The sequence below is a fragment of the Terrapene carolina genome, unplaced genomic scaffold (genome assembly GCF_002925995.2).
Source record: "Terrapene carolina triunguis isolate 2854851 unplaced genomic scaffold, T_m_triunguis-2.0 Scaffold714, whole genome shotgun sequence".
NCBI classification, from domain to species: Eukaryota; Metazoa; Chordata; order Testudines; family Emydidae; genus Terrapene; species Terrapene triunguis.
The window spans coordinates 1,205,415-1,227,587 of record NW_020665065.1 but is presented as its reverse complement, the minus strand read 5'-3'; the positions used below and the strand labels follow the sequence as shown (position 1 = coordinate 1,227,587).

The following is a 22,173-nucleotide window of genomic DNA, read 5'->3' as shown; positions in this document are numbered from 1 at the left end:
CTCTATACCAAATTGTGACTGGCTATAACACTTAATGACAGGCAGATTTTGTATTTGGTGTGTGTTGTTGCTTTGACAAGGATACCATGAAGCAAAATGGGGGCTTTTCTTCCCTTTAGGCTGCATAGTGCCCTATAACTAGTCCCTTGATTTTTGTATGTTATGTTAGAATGAGAGCTTTGCCCTGTTGGATAGACAGCTACTAAAAGAAAACTTAATAAAAGTATGATTTCATGTGCAGATGAAGCCATGGTTTCCTACACCAAAGTTCAGCCACTTTGTTTTGGACTTATCATCATGGAAGCCTTGCTTGAAAACAATTAAAAGGTATGTTCAGTCTTAAATCAACTCTTCTGGTCCCAATGCAGTTGACGAAGGAAATTTTGAAATATAAGCTTCTCTGAAATCAAATAAGTTCCTCAACTCAGAGCAAGCTTTCCATGAAGGCACATTTTCAGGGGAAATCCAGTAAGAATTAATTCATTTTCCCTCACTACAGAGGAGTCATCCAATATTTGGCAATACACGTCTCCTGACTCAGCACACCTACTAGATTAATTTTTTCTGTATGATTTGAGAGTGACTCGGTCTGTGCTAAAACACAAAAATAGTGACTACAGTTCTGAGGTTTTGAATTGCCATTGCAGGGCCCTATTTCCCAGAGAGTTTTGTCCTGTACCGATAGTAACAGTTGTGCTTTTATTTCTAACATGGCTGGGGAATCACAATCCTTAGGGATGTTAGTGACAGAAAGTGACTGTGAGTTCTCTCTCTCTCAGATCTTTCCAACATGTTGCTAAAAGACACTGTCACTAATTACATAGCTGAGTCTTTCCACTATATGAAATTGTTTTGCATGCAACAGATTGACACATCCCTCACAGGAAATTCTGAAGGCCATCCCATCTTGTATCAGATCTATTTACACTTTCCCCTCATTCTTTATATGCATGAACACAGGATCTTGATGGCTTAAAGGGTGAATTCAGATGCTTTCTAAATAAATTAATAAAAAAAACTGTTCAATATCCTAAATTATTATCAGGAAAAATGACTAGACTTGCAAACTACAAATGAATACATTTTAAAACAAAATATTTGATTGTTTCCTTTCTACTGACGTTCTAAGGCTTCAGTTCAGGGTACAGTGTTTCTCTTGCCTCAGACTCACTGACTGTTTAAGGTGCATGAAGAAAGCAGCTCCCTGTTCTATGTGATTTGTTAGTGATGCCATCAGCTATAACAAGTGAAATAGAACCCTGGAATCAACTCCTGGCTGAGTAGATCCTTACTCTTCTCAGTCGTGGCATACCCCTCACATTGCCTCTCCAAAGCCTTCCTAGTTTAGGATATTAATTTCCTATTCCATATTATAAGTAGCCTTACTAGTTTTCTGCTGCAGCTCTGACAGTTTTCTAAATGTCATGGGACATCAATGTCTTCAGTGCTTTCACTCTTCAGATTCTTTCTACATGCTGGTACATGCCAGTATGTTTCAATGGATTAGGCATGGCCCACTTATAAAGAACAGATATCATCATTATTTATCTAGAGCAACATAGAAACATGCTCCCTGCCCCCAAAGAGATTAAATTCTAATGAAGGTAAATCATCATGACCTAGAAGAGCCATTCAGGAGAAGGAGAGAATTACTGATGAGAATGAAAGGGGGAGGATGGTATGAAGTGGTTGATTTTAAGGAGATCTGAAGAAGAGGGAGAGTGGTGGATGAGGACAGGGTAAGGGATGGTTTTCCAGGTGAAGTGAGCAGCATGATAGAACCAAGAAAGGTGATAAAGGGAGCCCTCCTGTTTAGAGAGGCATCACATGGGGCCAATCCTGTCACAGAAGAGGAACTTCCTGCAATCAGCCCCATTCTCAAAATTCTAATCCAAAGTGAAATGGACCAATTTGAGAGCAGGCACAATGCCATCCTACTGCATGGTCATGAAGAAAGGCATATTGGAGGCCATGAATGTGCATCAAGTTCTTTTTGCTGACGGCAAGATTCCCAGCTGGGAATGCTGATGGGGGGGGGGGGGTGTAGGGCTTTCAGAGGCACTAGGGTTCTGCACCCATGCCTGAAAAATCCATAATTTGGATTACTTTTATTTTAAGCGGAAAAAAGCATTCATGTATGTGCCAGTCTTACTATGGAGAAAGCAACAGAGAGTCCTGTGGCACCTTTAAGACTAACAGATGTATTGGAGCATAAGCTTTCGTGGGTGAATGCCCACTTCGTCAGACGCATGTGATCCAGACTAACACGGCTATCCCTCTGATACTTACTATGGAGAAAGAAAGAACAGGAGTACTTGTGGCACCTTAGAGACTAACAAATTTATTAGAGCATAAGCTTTCGTGGGCTACAACCCACTTCTTCGGATGTATATAGAGTGTTAGTCTCTAAGGTGCCACAAGTACTCCTGTTCTTTTTGCGGATACAGACTAACACGGCTGCTACTCTGAAACCTGTTACTATGGAGAGAGGCTTCTCAGCAGAGTCTATCCACTTTCTGCTGCTGTAGAGCCAAAGATAACAAGTTTTTGCCCTTCCTCCATCCAACTTTAATCTGAACTGGTGGACAGTTGTGAGGAACCATTTGCTCTGGTCTTCTGTACATGGTAAGAGCATGTGATCTGGAGTCTGAAAAGAGGCCTTGTTTAGCAGATTATTTCAGCAACTAGACACCCCACTCTTCATTGGAAAATTGCCCCTGCACAAAGTATTTTTGCGAATATTAACTTAAGTTCCATTTCAGATGAATGGAGGGAAAAACTAGACGATCCCATAAATCCTGCTGATCTTGTCAAAGTTGTCAGATTACCACCTGATAAAGCTCCTAGCTCCTAATGATTACAGCCATCAACCAGAAAGGAAGTGTATGTGGATAGGGCTTTCAGGGAGAGTGCCAGGGTTAGACATTGTTACACTGTTAATGTAGTATTATCTAGGGGCTCTTTGGCTTTAATGAAGGGTGAAGCTTTGATCAAAGTTCTTTCTTTAAAAAAAAAAAACGCCCAAAGATCTAGAGTTATATTCTACCCATTGTCCTATCACCAAGATTAATGCTGACTGCCAAATTTTAGTAAAGGTCTTCTTTGGTTCCAGTTGCTGGTATTAGGAGTCCATGGAGAGAATGTCTCTTCACATATAAAAGATGCTATTGATTTCCTGTTACTATTATCCTGAAATATGCACTGTGTGTCTATGGAGCAGTGACAGTCCTCCATCACTAGAATTATGGGAATAGAATGGTTATTGAATCTCTTGCCATAAAATATAGTCTCTTTTTTTCTTCCAAAATTTGCCAGCCCCCCAGCGAATCTTTCACGTTGTCTTTTTGAGCAAATTGATTTTTCATTTTCACTTTGTAGGCCTATATTTTTTAATTTGGTTCATCTGTGATATGAAATTGTGTCTTAACTTTAAGTAAAGTCTGTTTTTCTGGAGCAATGTTATGGCTTCTGTCTCATAGAAATAAAGTATGATTTTAAAATTCAGGACTTAAAAAAAAAGTAAATTTGCATGTCACATGTCATTTCTTTGTGCAAGATACAGGCCCTGATTGCTCCCTCCTTCCAGGCAGATCTTAGAGGATGTTGACAGCATTTTCAGCTGCATGCTGGTAAATATTGGGTTAGTGCCTGGAATCAACATAGTGCAGGCTGATCAGAGAATTTCAGTTGAATGCCTCTGTAGCAGAGGACACAACTAGCAAAAAACAGCAGTCCAGGGAGGGATGGTCTTCAAATCTGAAAAAGCAAATTAAGTAAAATATTATTTTCGCTGTTTGTGTTCCTCTGTGTTGCAGATGGAAGATTATGGAACCTTTTCATTTTAGTGATGAAAAAACAAGATGAATTCATATGTGACTGGTAGGATGCCAAAGCCAGAGATGACAGCACTTCTGAGGGAATGAGGGGCAGTAAGGAAGATAAAAGGTACAATTAACTGAGCTCTCTTTGGAGTGCTGGAGAATTCATCTACCCCATCCCTCTGGCCAGACACTGTAGTCACCTTTCCTCCTCAGGCAGGTGGGGAATAGCTCAATGCATACATCACTGTAGCTATTTCTTTTGCATTTCTTCTGCTCTTCAGGTGAGATGCCACCACCCAAATGAGGAAGAATTAGTTTTTCATTCAGAAAATACCCTCTTCAGTTCCAGACTAGGTCATGTTGGTGCCCCTCGCTCCTGATCTGCATCTCTCTCTCTCTCTCTCTCTCTCTTCTCTGACAATGCACCTTCTAATTCCAGGCCTGGCCCTTTTCTCAGTAGGCTGACAATCATGACATTGTTTAGTGACATTTTGTGATGGGAACAAAAAGGCAACTAGGCGATGAGGCCAGCAAACTCATTTCACTTGTATCCAATGGAAGCCTCCAGAGGGAAAAGGTTAGTGCACTGCTCTACTGTGTCATCGTCAGACTTAGTAATATGTATTTGCTCCACACAGTATAAAATGTTAAAACTGGCCTGAAAACAGCAGTAAAAATTACTTTTTATGTCTCTGACACTTCTTTCTTTCTTTATTTCTTTTTTAAACAACGTTTTATGTAAACACTTTTGAGATGCCCAATGGAATAATTTCTTATTTGCCATTTCATTCTGAGAAATTATCTTTATAACTGAGGCAGGATGGTCCGCTTAGGGATTAGGAAATAAACAGATTTAATCACACCTGCAGAAGACCAAATAGTGGAAGGGCCTTCATAATGGGCATCCAATGCCAGCAGAAATAGCTGAGGCAACTGATAGGAAGCAAGAAAATCCTTATTAGTAATGTAGTCCTCCTTGGAATATATTCATGCTTACTTATGGGGAAAATATTTTCATCTCACAAAAGTCAAAAGCAAAAGTTCTCCTTGAAAATATTCCAGGAGTGTAATAATTATCTGCTTGCTGTCACCCTGTGTGTCATCTCTTCTTGGCAGCAGGAGTGCAGGGCAAAGGGGCATTTCTGTGGTAAGCAAAAGGTATGGGGAGCAAGAGAGACAGACTGAGGGGTGAAAAGCTTGGTATGTTTAAATAATAAGGGTCCAGTTTACTGATAGACCTCTGCAAACCAGAGCACCAATGGGGGACTTGTCATAGTTAAGCTTCTAATACCAGCTGTAACTTTTCCTTTTGTGAAACTATTTTCAGCCAGTGCATGGCCTGGTGCATTGCACGAAGAGGGACAAGAGGAGTCTACAATCTCTTCAAAGTTCTCCTTCCGGCATCAATTCTCTCCTAGAAAGAGATTGCTAGTGTAGTTTTGAATATGTCAGAGGTAGTTTCTTCAGCTTTGGTGTTACCAGCACGTCTGAAAAATCCAATAGCTCAATATGCACACAAGGTATCTGGGAAGGGAATTGTTGGCCTTTTGGTGACCTCTGGCACCTGAAACTCTGCTGATTTAGTAGTTTCCCACAAAAGTGCAATTTGTGCTGCAGTGTGGTATAAGCCCGTAAACCCATCAAGTGTCTTGCACATTTCAGCTGAATGGATTGACATCCATAAAATGAACACTGGAATGTACACTCAGTTCTCTCTTTCTACATTAAAACACTGCATTTAGCTGTGAGGAGCCTTTTTCAGACTCCATATAATTTATCATAAAACCAGCCTCATATTCTGCTTTGGAAGTGAGGAACCTATATTAATTAATTGTTATGCAGATCTTATGTTCCATTTATAGCCCATAGGATTTTAGGATTTAGTAATGGGTGAAAACTGGGCATTTGTGTTCACCTCCGCAGCCTCCACGTAACATTCAAAATTAGTCAAATTTATTCCTCCAGGGATTTACTGTTTTACCCCATGCTCCAGGACAAACTGCCCCACTCTGATTAGAAAAACTGTTCTACTCCATAGGAGTATTATCTGAGCATTAGTGCAGTGTATTTTGTTTCCACTTGATAAATTACTTACACATTAGGTGCTCCATACAGTAGGTCCTGTAATTCTTGTTATGTTTAAGGTACTTTGTGATACACGGGAGATAATTAACTTGCACCATTTTAGTGCAAAAATATATGTTGATCTAGGTCACATGACAAATGTAACCATTCAGAGTTTAAAATACTATTATTTAAAATTTATTTTCTTCTCAAAATGGTTTATGAAATTATCATTTGAATAATTCACTGCATAGTTAGACTATATTATGTGTTGGTTCAGTTCCACATTTGGTAACAACAGAGCTGAGATTGCAATTGCAGTTAAAATAAAAATTGAGTGACAGAAAAGATTTATTATAAATCCTTATTTTGGGAACTTGATAACTTTGCTGGTTCATATTAGGCTAAACTTCAGAATATACACTGACAGCCTTGATGTATTTTTTCAGTTATTTTTATAAAATCCAGTATAAGTCCATTAAATCATTTGTGAGTTTTAGAGCATTTTAAACTAAACCAAGTAAATTGTAAATCTCATCAAAATGAGGCACCAATAGTACTGGCTAGACAAAGAGAGGTATAGTTTCACCACACCATTCTGCCAATTTACCTCAGTCCTAATCTCCATCCCCCCCCCCCCCCCCCCCCCCCACACACACACCCTGTGCCCACTATTCCAGTCCACACTCTGCCAGGGCATCTGTCTTGACCTGAAGACTTCTACTATTCCAGTACTAGAATAACCTGTAGTATCTGGGAAAGTAGGAGGAGGTTTTTCAGTATCCAGCATAATTTTGCTAATTAGTTCCATATAGTTTCAAGAAATTTTACTACTCTTGCCACAGGAAATGGAATTTAAGGAAAAGACTTGGTGCTATTGCTGTCAGTCAGCCAATGGCCACTAGCCATGATCAACAATGGCTCTGCCAGCTCCAGTATCAGGGCATGTGCTGTCAAGTCAGCAGTGTTTGGAATACTCAGATATAGCCATATTTGGCTTCTGTATAAATCACTTATTCTGGCATTTTTGAGCTTTTTGTGTTGCAAGCTCTTTACTGTTTCTTTTATTCTCCAGCTAGTGATATTATATATGACCCTTTGCACATACAGTTGCCTTTCAATAGCCTCCTTTTTCTCAAGACTTTGTCAGTCTTCAGTTCTTGTAGTTTTAGAGGAAGCATTAAATAAATCTATACATTATTTTCACTGACTGTCGTGCTACTACTTATCTTCCTTGAGTTAGCAAGAGAACACAGCACTAGGCAGCGGTCTGTTGTTGAGCATTTAGGTGACGCAATCTGATTGTAGAAACTAGAAAAGGAAAAAAACTTTCATCAGTTAGTTGCCTCTAGTTCAGTATTTTGTAGCTCTGTGTTACCATTTGTTGTGAATTATCTTGCTCAGACATAGGTGAAACTCTTCAAAGTGCTGCATGTTAGGCTCATATGTAGCCCATGTGTCTCACAAGCATACAATAAAGAAATGTGAATGACTCATTTGTATACTTTGATCTTAATGTTCAGTCTGATTTCTCTCATCTTCCATAAACTATTTGTCAGTCAAAGTTTTAAGACATTGTATCTGGAGATTTCATCCTCAATCACAAATACAAGACAGTTGCTGCCAAGACACATGAGGAGCAGTTAGCCTTTCTCCAACTTGGAAATATTTGGTGTGACATAAAATGTTCCAAGAAGTCATGGACACAGGAGCTTTATAGATGAATAAGGTGACATTTTATTAAATAACTTATCCCTAATGTACTCAACATTTCTATTACTACAAAGGGAGTCTAGAAGTACTTCCTCCAGGAAGTTACAGACATTGCTCATTAACATTGAGGAGTCCCTCAAAGCAGTCTTTCACTTCAGTATTTGAGGTGTTGGCTCCAAATGTTCACTCCTGACAAATTTGCTATGAACCATTTAAGCATGTTTGCTGCAAATAAAATAGGAATATTGTCACTGAACATTCTAATTTGAAAATATGAATCTGTAGAGATACTAATATATTAATACCTGCCTCATAACCTGTTTCCAACCATTCTATTTCTAAAAATAAAATAAATTATATTTCTTTCATAAACTGGCAGCTGATTAGCACAAGTGAAGAACAAGACTTTTTTTTTTTTTTTTAAAGAGAGCCGGACAGACATAATGCAGCTTTCTCATAATGGATAGTGGATAACTGGTCCTCCTGCCCCAGTGTCCATTACACAGAACCAAGGGGCTTGATGAGTGATTGATTTATAATCATTTGATAAATGTGGGCTTTTGAAGTCAGTGCACAAGCAAGAAAAGATAGAAATCCACAGAACTGGAAGTCAGACATTTTTCTCCAAATGCCATTGCACCAATTACTCCTGCCAAGGGGAGAACAGCATCTTCAGCATTTCTTAGTCATTGTTCCCTGTGTAGATCTTATTTTTAATGGGAATGCCTGCATGACCACTAGGGATGAAACTCTCAGAAAAATCCTGTCATTGGTTGAGGTATAATGGCCCTAAGAATCTAGTTCAGTAAACATGGGGTTCTTGTGTGCTATACTTTCCAAATGAAGTGCACACTTTGGGATTAATTACATTCTTTTCTATCTGCATGCCACTGTAACCTTTCTTTTATGCATTTTAGGGGTTGCACAATGTAAAAAGTCAAATCTATTATCTGCATGACTCTAAGGGAAAGAGCTGAGATAAAATTATGCATGTCCTTTAAATGAACAAGGCAGAAAACATTTAGTGTTGCATATTTATTTAGAACAAAATGCAGTTATAGAAGAATCAGGTTAACAACCAGGAGCAAGCCAGGGTTAACCAACTGTTCCTACACACACCAAGGTGGTTGTGCCCTGTTGTGCAAACTTTGTTCTAGCCTCGCCTGAACTTTGTACGGGTTAAGCTGTGTAGTGATCTCACAGCCTGCAATTTCTTTCATCGTGCTCTCTGTTGAGCGTATTTCCTGTGGTTTGTTGTCAAATAACATTTTTAAACTATGTAAATTTTTTTCAATCCATCAGTTATGTAAATAAGACACTCAGCCTGTTCAGGTCTTGGATTTGACACATGTTCAAGTGTTATTATGAGCTAGTGGGGAGTGTCCTCTAGAGGCGGATTTTTTTAAATTGATTCAGGTCAGTCTAACGAGACAATTCACTTAACAGCAGGATACCAAGAGAGGAAAGATAACTTTTGAAGTGGTAATGAGAGTGGTCCATTTCAGACAGTTGACAAGAAGGTGTGAGTAACAGTAGGGACACCATCAGATTAGGCCTCAATAAAGATTGGGAGTGGTTGGGTCATTACAAAACCTAAACCTATTTTCCCCAATACTAATTTCCCCCTACTGTTACTTACACCTTCTTGTCAACTGTCTGAAATGGACCACTCTCATTGCCACTTCAAAAGTTATCTTTCCTCCCTTGGTATCCTGCTGTTAAGTGAATTGTCTCGTTAGACTGACCTCACACTTGGTAAGGCAACTCCCATCCTTTCATATATTTATACCTGCTCCTGTATTTTCCACTTCATGCATCTGATGAAGTGGGTTCTAGCCCATGAAAGCTTATGCCCAAATAAATTTGTTAGTCTCTAAGGTGCCACAAGGACTCCTCGTTGTTTTTGCTGATACAGACTAACACGGCTACCACTCTGAAACCTCAGGAAAAAGTGTCACAATGATGGTGATAGATAAATAACCCTCTCAACAAAAGAGCTCTAATTTCAAGGTCCTTAAGTAGCACAGGAAAGAAAGCAGTGTTTGCTAAGCAAACCAGTGACCAAATGAACCAGGAAAAACATTTTAGTTCCAGATTTCTAAGAATATTACAGATAATGGGATGTAATGTTTTAAAAAATTGACTCCCCTCACCCTTTAAATCCTTTTTGATTCTGTACCTGGAATTTCTGATGATTAACCTGACTAACAAAGTTACTGTCTGATATTGCATTGTCATTAACAGAATCATGCTGTCACACATTGTAATGCAGATATAATTTAAGTACCTTATCTACTGGTATTTATTTAACTCACCCCGTTAGAAGTCTGTAACTGATAGAAAACACAGCCATTTGGATTTTGATGGGTGCCAGCACGTTTGAAGATATGAACCCAATCACATTCTGACAGGATTCACCATAGGGGCTTATGCTGATTTTTCAAAGACAAATTAAGAAAGTTCCGCGGGTTATAACTCCTGACACTATTGGTCACCAGTTGGGTTCACAGACAGACCTCACAGCATCAGTCCTGAAATATGTCCCTTTAGACAGTGGTTTATGTCCAACTAAACTCTTATTTAAATCAATGAAAATCTTTCTGTTGACTTCAGTGGGAATTTAATCAGGTCCTGATCTAGCTAGGATGCCTTCTCTGGTTGTGTGGAATCAGGAATGAAATCCCCTCCTAGTGTCTGTGATTAAGACCTATGTACATTCTGATGCTTTTAACTGATTATGATTAATTCTCCAGCTGGATTAACTGTTAATTTTATTATAAAGCTTTTAAAAATGCTTGGACAGGAAAAGGTATTATACAAGTTTAAATTATAACACTTGGTCACAGGTTCCTCTGTGTAACCAGCAACGGAAGTTGAAAAGAGTCATTATAAATATAAAAGTTAATTCTAATTTTAATAATTCTATTATCAGTTTAAAAGAACTAATTTTGTGCATAATTCTTATCTTTAAGCGCACATGGTAAGCATGAGACCATCTCCCAATCCATGAAGTCAATAGAAGTTATTTTAAACAGGTGTTTGTGGTTAGTGAAGATGAATTAGTAGTGTGACTAGCTCTTGGAGGATGCTGAACTGTTGCTGAGTATTGTATGGAATTGCTTTTTTTAGCAACACATGAAAGAGAAAGGTATGGTCATTCAGATCAAATTTACAAATGTGCATACCAAGTTTTGCATCAAAGTAAACAATGCTAAAGTGAAGAACATCATATTTGTGTAGATATTAAGCTAAAGTTATGCTAAATTATATTTTTAGAAGATATGGTGCATTGTTTTTGTGACAGTAACAGCCCTTTAGATAAATGTTAACTATAGACAGTGCACATCACTTAAACACTAAAAATGACAATTAATAAAGATTTTTTTTTTCAATTTATAGTTCAATAAAGAAAGGTAGTCCATGTAGGTGTATTTTGTCCATGCCCACAAAACCATTTTTATGATTTTGACAAGTTCACACTTCTGGTTTTACCTTTACACTGTCCCAGCCTGAAATATTTAATATTTAACACTCTGTATCCATAAATAATTGATGTGCCTGTCTTAGCAACTGAAGATCAGCAGCAAATTTTATTTTTGACAAGAGTAATAAGGTTCTCTTGCCTTCTTAGCTTTTTTATATTACATGTTAATTTCACTGTGCTGTTAAGAACATGGGATTGACTTCTTCCAGTTTAAAATAAAGAGCTGTAGCATTCCATTCATTTTGGGAAAGATCTTTAGGGGAAAACTAGGATACCCTTTGGGCAATTCCAGCCATGGAGCGTTACTATTTCTATATTTTTGTCAGTACAAGCCTCCCTGCTCTGACATCACACGAGAAATAATAATTGTAATGCTTAGGACAGTTTTAGACAAATCCACATCCACACAGTAGGAGGAGATCTCTGTTCTCCTTGTTGAAGAAAAATATCTAACAAGTTCAGTTTAATTTACAAGAAACACTGCATGTGTGAACTGATGGAGAAGGGTGGTCTTATGTTTAATACACTGTGTTGGGACTCAGGAGATTTGGGTTCAATCCTTCACCACAGACTCCCTGTGTGACCTTGGGCAAGTGATTTAGTCTCTGTGCCTCAGATCCCCATCTGTACAATGGGGATAATACTACATTTCCCTCCCCCATCAGCTGTTTTATATATTTTTACTGAAAGGTCTTCAGAGCAATGGCTCTTAGTGTGTATTTCCGAAACAATGGGGCCCCCATCTTGGTTAGGGGCATTTAGGCACTGCTGTGATGTAACAACAGTTCCTAGTTTAAACACAGGAATTATATTATTTGTCAATTAAGTTCAAGTACTGCCTATGTCTATAGAATAGGTAACAGGCAAATCTGAACTACAAGGCTAGACTACCATTGAGGAGGTTCTTTTGTCAAGATAAATCTAGAGGGCAGGGTAAGAAAGTATTGTATGTCAGTTCTTTTGCACTATGGTTTTGGGTTATAATATGTGAGTCTACACTGCTTTTTTCTTGCCTCTTCTATCTCATTTGTACTCTTCCCTCCCCTTCCATTTTTCCTTCTGTTCTTAACCTTCTTCTCCCTTTTTTTCCTCCATTCTTCTCTTTTCAGTATCTGAGCCCAAAATTTTTAAACCTGGGTACCTAATCCATATTTAGGCACCTAAATAGAAGGTAGCCTCATTTTTCAGAGGTGCTGAGAAATCCTGGCTCTCACTATAATCAATAGGCGCTGCAGATGTTCAAAATAAGGACAGTAGTTTAGATGCCTAAATAAAGATTTAGGAGCTTAACTTTAGGTGTTATATATTGAGTTTTGAACATTTTGCTCACAGGTACTTTTCCATGAGTGTTTATTCAAACGCTGTTGGAGGACTGACTCAAACTAACCTGCAGAAAACAGTAAAACAGTAACTTATACATGTTGAGATAGAAGAGTTGCAGAGAATCTCATTTTCCCAACATAAGGAAGAGATTGATTACAATACAGAGTTTAAATTCATGTCTTAGACTGGGATTGAATAAACAAGCTCTACTAGATTTTTCTACTATCCCTTAGTTTTCTTGCATAAACAGGGAGCTGTTCATTCAGTACCACTGCGTCCATCAGCTATATGCCAGCAGCATTTTTCTTTGTGCTCCAAACTAAATGTTTAGTATTGAGACTACCAGTTGAAATCCTGATGAAACCCACAGGACAGGCTACACAGTGAAATAATTTGTCCTCCAGTCCAAAGTCTTTTGTTTAATGATGTAAGCTCAGGAGCATTGAGTCAGATTTGGCTCCACTGAAGGCAAGGGAAGTTGCACTGGCTGTCCTCGCTATATAGGATCACAGTAGAGATGGAAAAAACTCAAATGATAGATTACAGAGTTCTTCCTCTTGAAAAGGTAGGATATAATCCCCTTCAATAGGGGATCAACCCCATATTTTTAGTTCCTGGTAATTTATATACTTTTCCACTCCTACAAGACAATTTCAGGCTTTATGATATTTAAGTTATTTGCATGACAGAGCCATATGCAGAGTATACACCTGTAGGGAGCCCTAGAGAGGAAACATGTTTAGTTGTATATTCACCCTGTCTTGCTAAAGTTGGGAAATGTGATTAAATACACACAGAAAATGCACTTTTAAAGTACCATGAAATGTAATATTGTTTCAAAAAAAGCCACCATGGATTTATACATTTACAGCGTTTGGTTAACTCTTTTACTCTATATCCAGATGAAAAGGCTAGTATTGATTCATTTAAAGGGAAAAATAAAATGTTACATATAGTTTTATTGTAATCATATCATTTTTAAAATTAAGTGACTGTTCACTTTTTAATTGATTATTTTTAAGAACATTTGGCATCCTTAGTTTTAAATCAGCTGAGAACTTGGCACACACAATACAAAAGAAAAAGGCTTCCACATTGTCAGTGTAGCCATTAAAACTGCATAAATCATTTTGATTTTTGATGCTTGCCATAGCAACTGTACATGTGTGGTTTGCTGAATATCTATAGCAGGATGTTTGAATGCATTCTCTACAGCTTTTCACTTCTGTATACAACTAATTGTGCCAAATCATCACATTAACCAAGCTAGTGCCACATCTAACATGGCATGATAATGAAGAAAGTATTTTAAAAACCTTTTCATACTTCACTTTGCTCAAAAAGTTTTACAAGGGGAACAGATATTACATCGCTCCCACCCCAAAATCTGTATTACTCATCTGGTGGCAGTAAGAGCTTCTGACACATCAGAGTTCTTAATTCTTTGCAGCTTCAGATAGGTAGGTATTCACATAGCTGCCCCATAAGGCTAAGACAAAGTCAAATCCCTTAACATGCATACACACAGGGTCTTTCCTTAAAAGATACCTGAATATATAATTGTATTTAGAAATGTGACGATTGTGAACCTATGGGGCAGAAACTTGGCAGGATTCTTTTTAAATGATAAAAGTCACTGGACAGCAAATTATTTAAATTCAAGCAATAGCTGTTTTATCTTGTTGCAAAGTAAGGTACAAGAAAATAAATCATTTGTTGGCATTGTATTTGTGACTCTGGTGAAAACCTATGTTCATGTCGCATTCAGAACACGTTGCATAGGTCACATTGCAGAATATTCTTCTCTTCTTTGTTTTAGAGGAAGACACTCATCACTACCGTTCCCAGCTTTAGTCTTCTGTTCAAAGGTTGACTCGGTCATCAGTGAAAACAAACCAACAGGTCCTTTTAAAGAAGTTCCATCCTCCTGAGGATCTAAGGAAAAATATCCCTTTTGAGCATTTAGTCACACACCTAGAAGGAAACAACCGTTTCAATCTTCATTTGCATTGTACAGGCATTAGATGTGGTCCAGTTACACTGAGCTCTGCTTGAGAAGGCAGAAGTGCCAGTACTGTTCAAGCTTTGACGGAGATGGAGAGAAAACTCAGTCAGGCAAATAATACCTAGCTCTGCCAATGTATCTTCCCCTTTTTAAAAGGACAGAACAATTTACTTTGTTTCTGGAGAGATTCTAATAGCAAAAGTTCCCTAACATCAATTCTAGGGAGCTGGACCAGGAATTGATCCTTAGACCACTTTGCACCTAAATTGAGGTATAACTTGCAATGCCCAAATATAGAAATCTGCTCTTTGACCTTGGATATTCAGAGGCATAGTCTGCTGTAGAGGATGCCAGGCATAGCTCTACAGACACTCTTCGGAACATGTGAGAAGCAGTAGTGATAGCTTTAGAAGGAAGCTGAACATCCTTCCCTTTACCAAAAGTAAGGCTATCAAGTGTATGCATTTTAGGGTGGAGAGAAAGAGTAAAGTGCCAAATTGGGGTGGAATTATTATATCTCAAGACTGAGAATCCCCTCTATAGAAAAAAGGTGTAATTGGCAAAGTTCTTGGATAAGGCACCACAAAGCTGAAGAGATGCAAATAAACTGCTGAAAACTTTCCTTACATTAAATCTTAAATACCAAGTTTAACATGGAATCCTCTTGCCTCGGAATGACTTACAGATATAATGTAACTGTACAAGAATTTTTGTTAAGCTAATGAGTGAACAGAAGCGGGTCGAATTGCATGCACTCCACTGGAACTCCCAAAACAATGCCTTTAATATTTATTTTAAAAAATTACAGAAAACAATGCAGAAAAAATCTGACTTGTAAGAATAATTTACTCTTTAGATAGCACAAGTAATTTCCAGTATCAATGTGTGTATACTTCTAAACAAAACACAAAACATGCTTTCCTACAAGTAGTTCAGAGCTCTCTCTATTGAGTAAAAACCTACACACACTTTTATTAGATAAAAGGGGAAATAAAGCAGTGTAAAAAATGCAGTAAAACTGGCAGAAGGGACTGATCCTAAGCCTACTGAAATAAATTAAAAGACTTTCCTATTGACTTCATTGGGCTTTAGATCAGACCCTAAGAAATAGGTGTTAAGAAGAAAAGAAAAGGATAGATGTGAAAGGAAAAGAGCATTTTTTTCATCCAATAATCAGAGTAGACAAAATTCCTTTTACTCTTTTTTTTAAACTGTTTTCTTCAAGTTAGATTATGATTTGATTCTGTCAAAACTGGAGTTCTTAATGGCCCATCTTGAAGACTATTACTGCAAGGCAGGTTCAGCCTTAGTCTGAAAAATCTCAGACATACTGAATGATTAATCCAACTAAGTTTAAAAGATGTTAGTCATATGCCAGTGCCCACCCTCCCCCACAAACCTACAAAAATGGACCAGTGACATGACAAAAGAGCATATTGACTTTTTCCTGTCATTTTTTGGCAAGAGAACTGTCCCTGAAAACAGCACTTGTATACATTTTGGGGAAAGTCTTCAGGACTGAAGACTTCTTCAAGGGATGAATCTGAAGAGAAGGGGTCAGGAAACTGACTTTTTCTTGTCATTAATAAATACCCTACAAAATAAGACCTCTCTAATGGTGAGCTTTGCTTTCTCCATGAGCAAATGTTGACAAATTAGAGTAGTCTGTTAAAGTCCATGCCATGTTAGCAGTGCTTCTTCAAGCTGCATGCTGTGCCCAGTCCAACTTACTACAAGAAAGTTCAAAGCAGATGGACTCCACCAGTGAGAAAATGGGGTTTCATGGCTCAATTAAAATATTTTTATGCTTCCTACAATTCAAGATCAGTAGTAGAGTATAATGCCCTTCCAGTCTCATAAAAGAGAATTAATAAGGAATTAAGGTCCATCAGTACTCACATTCAACCCTTGTCTTGCATAGCCAGATGATAAAGATCTACCCTAACTCTGGATACAAATTCATCCCCAAATTGCTCAAGGTAGAACGGTTTATCTTTATTGTTTAATGGATTCAGGTCCACCATCTTCCCTTTGCTCCCATCCAGATGGCTGACTGGTTGAGTAAGGCTGAAGAAGAAATGGAGGGGAAATTTGAGCTTGTTGTGCATCAGCTATAAGGGATTCATTCTGCATTAGATTTCTCTGTTTTCTAGCACTATATCTATTTATGACTGCCTTCCAGCACACCCCTTCATGACCCTGCAGATATATTTCACACAGCACCCCTTCACGTCCTTTCAGTTGTCACCCAAATGAAACTAGTTCAAACCATGTACCCCCTTCATGGGGCCTGATTTATTAAGTCTTTCTACAAAGTATAACTCACTTTATTAGCTGCCCCAGTCCACCCCACTCTGTGTCCATATAAGAGTCCTGGTCAGCTCTAACCTCTGTTCAGGAAACCCTCACCCACTTCCTGGAATGGGGGCTGTATTTCAAAATGGTAACTCTCAAAACATATCCTCCTTGGAGTTGGGTTGTAAGTAGTTAGACAGTCCCTCTGTCTCTCCTCAAACCAGGAGTACCCAGCTCTCCTCCTGGAGCACAGTATTCATCGATGAAACAGTCATTCTGTCTCTTCTTACAGCAGGAGCCTCAGCTCTCCTCCTAGGGCTGGGTAAGTCAGGAAGTTATTTCCTGTTTCCTTAAGCCAGGAGTCCTCAGGTGTCTTCCTGAGAGCTGATTTGCAATGTAGCCAGCTTTTCCTTCAGCTAGCCCCTTCCCCCACCCCCATTAGTCCTCAGAGGGTTCAGCAAGTAGCCATCTCCAGTTATGTTGGTTCTCTTCTCCCAGCTCATCCCCCAATTGGTTGAGTGAGTGGGAGCCTTGCCCCTCCCATTCCCCAAGGCTCCTGGCCCCAGGCCCTTAAAGACACAGTGATGGGATTTCCTCCCAAGCACCAGTCATCCCTGGGATTGCGTCCCTTCTATCGATGGGGTGGGCTGACCCCTAGGAATCCTATGCTGAAGGGACAGACTACACCTTCACAAAGACGATTCTGGGATATCCGCTACCTAAGGAAACTTGTTTTCTGTTAATTTTCCAGTGTCTTTGGTTGCTTTTATTTTAGCTCAGCAGTGTCTCGCTCATAAATTTGTTTTTTTAGATTTATTTAAGATTGCCTGTTTAATTTGCCCTTTAAATAAGTTTGTTCAATTTAATTGAACGATAGCAATTACAGTAGCATTTTCAACAATTATAATGCATCAATATGTGTCAATATCCACAACATTTCTAAAGATTCTGTGGCTCTTTCCTACTCAGACATAGGCCAACAGATAAAAATGTGAGTTTCACACATGTAGAGATGGCAGCCAATGAACATGCCAAAATCACTGTCCATGACAGTGAATAAGCATATCAGAGTCAGTCTGAGACTAATAGCTCTCTTAGCAGTTGTCACATGAAAAGAGGCACAATTTTATTCATACCATTAGAAGAGTCTAGACCCCAGTGCAAAAAATCTAAAAGTAAAACAAGATTAACTACAATGTTTGGCAATAGAAGAGAATCCAAACATTACAGAAATTTCTGACATTAATGAGATGACAGTAATAAATAGAACACTCCAATACCTAGATAGAAACCATGCAAGAAAAACTTTCTTCCAGATTAGAACAGTAAAAGTGCCCCACACTGAAAGAGAGCTCATCGAATGTAGTGTTCACACATATTGTTTTACAGTAAAATATTTGACTAGCCCAGTGTCACCTTAGAACACTCCCTCTTTAAGCTGATGTTGTGAAGTCAGGGATCAGTTGAAAGCAAGATCACCTGGTCCTCATAAAAGCCAACAAGTAACTCAGCTGAGCAGGGTCAGGGGAAAGAACCCAGAGCTAGATCCACTGAATGACATTAGTGCCTAAATCCAAAATATAAGTGCCAGTGAGACCTTCAAAACCCCTGCCCGGGTGCTGCCTAACTCTGTAGGCACTTACATTCCTGCTGGAAAAGTCCCCTAGGTACTAAGTTTCTGCAAGTGAAAGTGTACACAGCCACCTTAGTCTAGGTGCCCATCTCACATGTAGACCCCAGCAGGATTGTCAAACTAGGCACTGCCCCACCTCTCTTGCATGCAGGGCGCAATCTAGTAGATGCTGTCAGACCACCCCTAACTCCACAGAAAACACCCAGCAGAGGAGGTGCTTCCCTTATAATTTCCATCCAAGAGGTTAGAGTACTCAGGATGAGGGAAACTCACCTTCATTTCTCCCCTCTACCTGATGTGGAAAAGCTTAGGTCCCCCCTTCATAGAAGGGCACCCTCACCAGTGGGCTATGGGATATTCTGTAATATGACTTTCTCAGTCTCTCCTGTTGAAGCTGTTCCACTGAGTATAAATAATTAAATATTCATTAGAGCAGAGGGCCTTGAACTTGGATCTCCTATCATAGTTGAGTGGCCTAATCACTGGGCTATAGAGGCATTCTCACTTGCTCTCTGGGGCAGTAACTATACACAGTGGAATCACTTCATCAGGAGAGACTGAAGTCCTGTCTCCCCTTTGCCCAGTGGCTGCAGCACTCTTGTAGGAAAGTGGGAGACCTATGTTCAAATCTCTGTATCAGATGGATGGGAAATTGATCTCGGCTTTCACACATCCTAGAGGACTGCTTTAAGCATTGGGCTAAAGATTATAAGGGGGAGCACCACCTCCTTTAGTAGTATTTCTTACAAAAGATGGCTTAGGCACCTTCTCCAGCAGAGATTTAGGGCTTGTCTTCACTTAAAATGCTACAGCACAGACAACTACTTATGCCAATGGGAGGAATTCTCCCACAGGCATAGGTAATCCATCTCACCAGAGACAGTAGCTAAGTTGACGGAAGAATTCTTCCATCGACCTAGCATTGTCTACATGGGGACTTAGGTCAGCTTAACTATGCCGCTCAGGGGTGAAGATTTTTCACACCCTAGAGTGATGCAGTTATGCTGCCCTAATTTTTTAGTATAGACCAGGCCTTAATTACCTAATTGCCTTTGAGAGATGAGTCTTACACCACATCCCTCTCCTTGGCATTTCTTATTGGCTGGTTGAGGTGGCTCCCTGCTTAGCAGGCTGGCTTTTGTAGATGCATTCTTAGGAACCTAACTGTCCCCTTGCACTGTATAGGGAGCCTAGGCACCTAACTCAGGGCTGTGGATTCCACTGGATGCCAAGGTACCTAAAAGTTAGGCACTGAAAGCTGACCATTGCAACACCTAGGGCCCTTTGAGGATCTAGCCTCCAGTGTAAATGCCTCTCAGGCAGATTGCCTGGCAGTGTAGTCCTGTAGGTACTCCTGGGGGAATTCTGCACCATTGTGCAATGCAGAATTTGTGCGGAATTAATGTTCTGCACAGAATTTCATGTTTTCTCTGCAGAATTGGGGTTGCAGGCTGCCATTAGGGGCCACTGGACTTTGTATTTGTATTGTTTTATAATTTGACAGATATCAATGTTTGTTTTTAAGCTTTTTTCTATTTTTACTTGTTTAAATTTTCACAGTTGCACGAAATTATGGGTGGGTCAGTCAGTGGGAAGTGTCATACAATATGTATTTAATAACAGTAGACATGGAGATTCAAAAAGATAAAGCCGTATAACTGTTAAAGCACAAATTGCCAATATCACATGTCAAAATATACAAAGTAAGTATCCTTAAATCAAACATTAATAAGTTCTGAAACAGCATTTTTCTTACTTTGTCTATCTGTAAATTTTGATGATTATTATTGATGGAAATATTTTTTTCATTGGTTTGTGTGTGTGTGTGTGGTGAAACTGACTGTCACACTGTCTGGAGTGGCTCACAACCATGACTACCAACATCAGGGCAGACTATCAAAAAGCATGGCAGAAACCTCAAGCTGGTTCTAGGTTCTATAATTAGATTTCACCAACGCAGTAACAAGTGTGAATTCCTAAAGCACTATAATGGTCTTACCATGAAGTCACAGACAGTCCCCTTGAGCATTCCAATATATCTTGCCCCCAGGCAAGGTGGACTATATGATAGATGGTCACTTACACCAAAAATCACATCAATATTTAGGTTACTTTACCCCAGGTCATTTCTACTCAGATCTCAAACCAGATAAAACACCTGTAACTAATCCTGTAATAAATTAACTAAAGATTTAGTAACTAAGAAATAAGTTATTTACAAGGTTAAAACAGGAAACATACACACAAAAATGAGTTTCAATCTTAGATTTAAAAGGGCAATAAAAGCTTCTATAATAAGCAGCTCTATATGTCCTTTAGGGCTGATTCATGCCAAGCAGCATGGGCATCTCCTGCTTATGTTTAGGAATCTTTGTCCAGCAAAGTCCAGACAGCATAAAGAGACCTAGTTTCTTCTTAGGCCCAAATAAATTTGTTAGTCTCTAAGGTGCCACAAGTACTCCTCATTCTTTTTGCTGATACAGACTAACACGGCTACCACTCTGAAACCAGGGAGAGGTCTGTGCTGTACATCTAAAGGTCCCAACCATCTTAATGACGCATGTGGAGGGTCAATATGAGTCCACTTAATGGATTTTTTTTTAAGTTTGCTTTTTTTTAAATTTAGGAAATTACATAAAATTACACTACAATTAATTTTGCAAAGTCAAGCACTCAAAAGCTAGGAAATGCTAGAATTAAGGTTGGCCCCTAAGTATTGTGATGCAGACTTTAATTACATGATCAAATTCTATGTTGCCCACAAGACCCCTCCTCATTCAGTGCACAGGATGAATGGTACTCAGAGTATGAATTGAGATTGTATAGTGAATGAAAGGCTGTTATCTGCTGTAGAAGTTAAAATACGTGACGTGAAAGAGACAGGGGGACTGCAGGAAGAGAAAGAATGGTCTCATGGTTGTGGCAATTAAAGGCCATGCTGCAGAACCGGATTCTATCCCTGCCTCTCCCACAGATTTCCTATGTGATACTGGGCAAATCACTTAAACTAAACTTGTCACAAGTAACTGCTAATGGTGTGTTCTTCATTTTCTGGGTGCCCAACTTGAGGCACCTAAAGCTTGGTTTACTGAATTGCTCAATACTCAGAGCTGCAGCTGAAGTCAATGGAAGTTGTGCTTTGAATATGTACAGAGCTATAAAAATGCCAAGTACTAAAAAAAAAAGTTCTAGATTTCTCAAATTCAGCATCCAAAATTACAGCACATCCTTTACAGGTTGGGCCATAAAAGGGATGTGCATCAGTTCTCCATCTGTAAAGTGGAGATAACAATTTACCTCAGAGACGTTTAGCAAAGATAAAGTAATTTATGTGTGAAGCATTAAGCTACAATGCAGATGAGCGTCCATGACGAGAAAAGCTCATGAGAAAATTAATAATCCTATATGCGACGCAGGGTTTAATTGTAGTAAATTAGGCAGGGGCCACATGCTGAATGCTAGTGAATGAAAATGAATACTGAGCAACTTCCATTCAGAGAGCACTGTTCACCCTGTGCACTGACTGAGGCAGTGTCCTGTGGAAAAAACAGTATATGATTAATGTAAGAACATAAGAGGCTGCTGTCATGGGTCAGACAATGGTATATCTAGCCCAGTCTCTGGTTTCTGACAGTCACCTATACCAGAGCTTCATGGAGACTATACAGAAGAGAGCAATTATGGAGTGATCCATGCTTGTGTTCCACTCCTGTTCCCAGGTTACGCAAGACCCGATTTACACAAATTCACACTTACAGAAAAAGTTCCATAAGCCAGAAATAGGATTTTCAAGTTGCGGAAATTGTTGCGTAATGTACAGGTATATGTTTCCGAC

General features: G+C 39.1%; 1 long non-coding RNA gene across 1 annotated transcript; it reads left to right on the top strand.

The window, feature by feature from the left end:
- Positions 1 to 276: 276 nt before the first annotated feature.
- Positions 277 to 6,469, top strand: LOC112112128. The gene is made up of 4 exons (XR_002908561.3): positions 277 to 327; positions 3,816 to 3,945; positions 4,261 to 4,398; positions 5,149 to 6,469. It is a non-coding gene; the product is annotated as an uncharacterized LOC112112128 (long non-coding RNA).
- Positions 6,470 to 22,173: the final 15,704 nt, after the last annotated feature.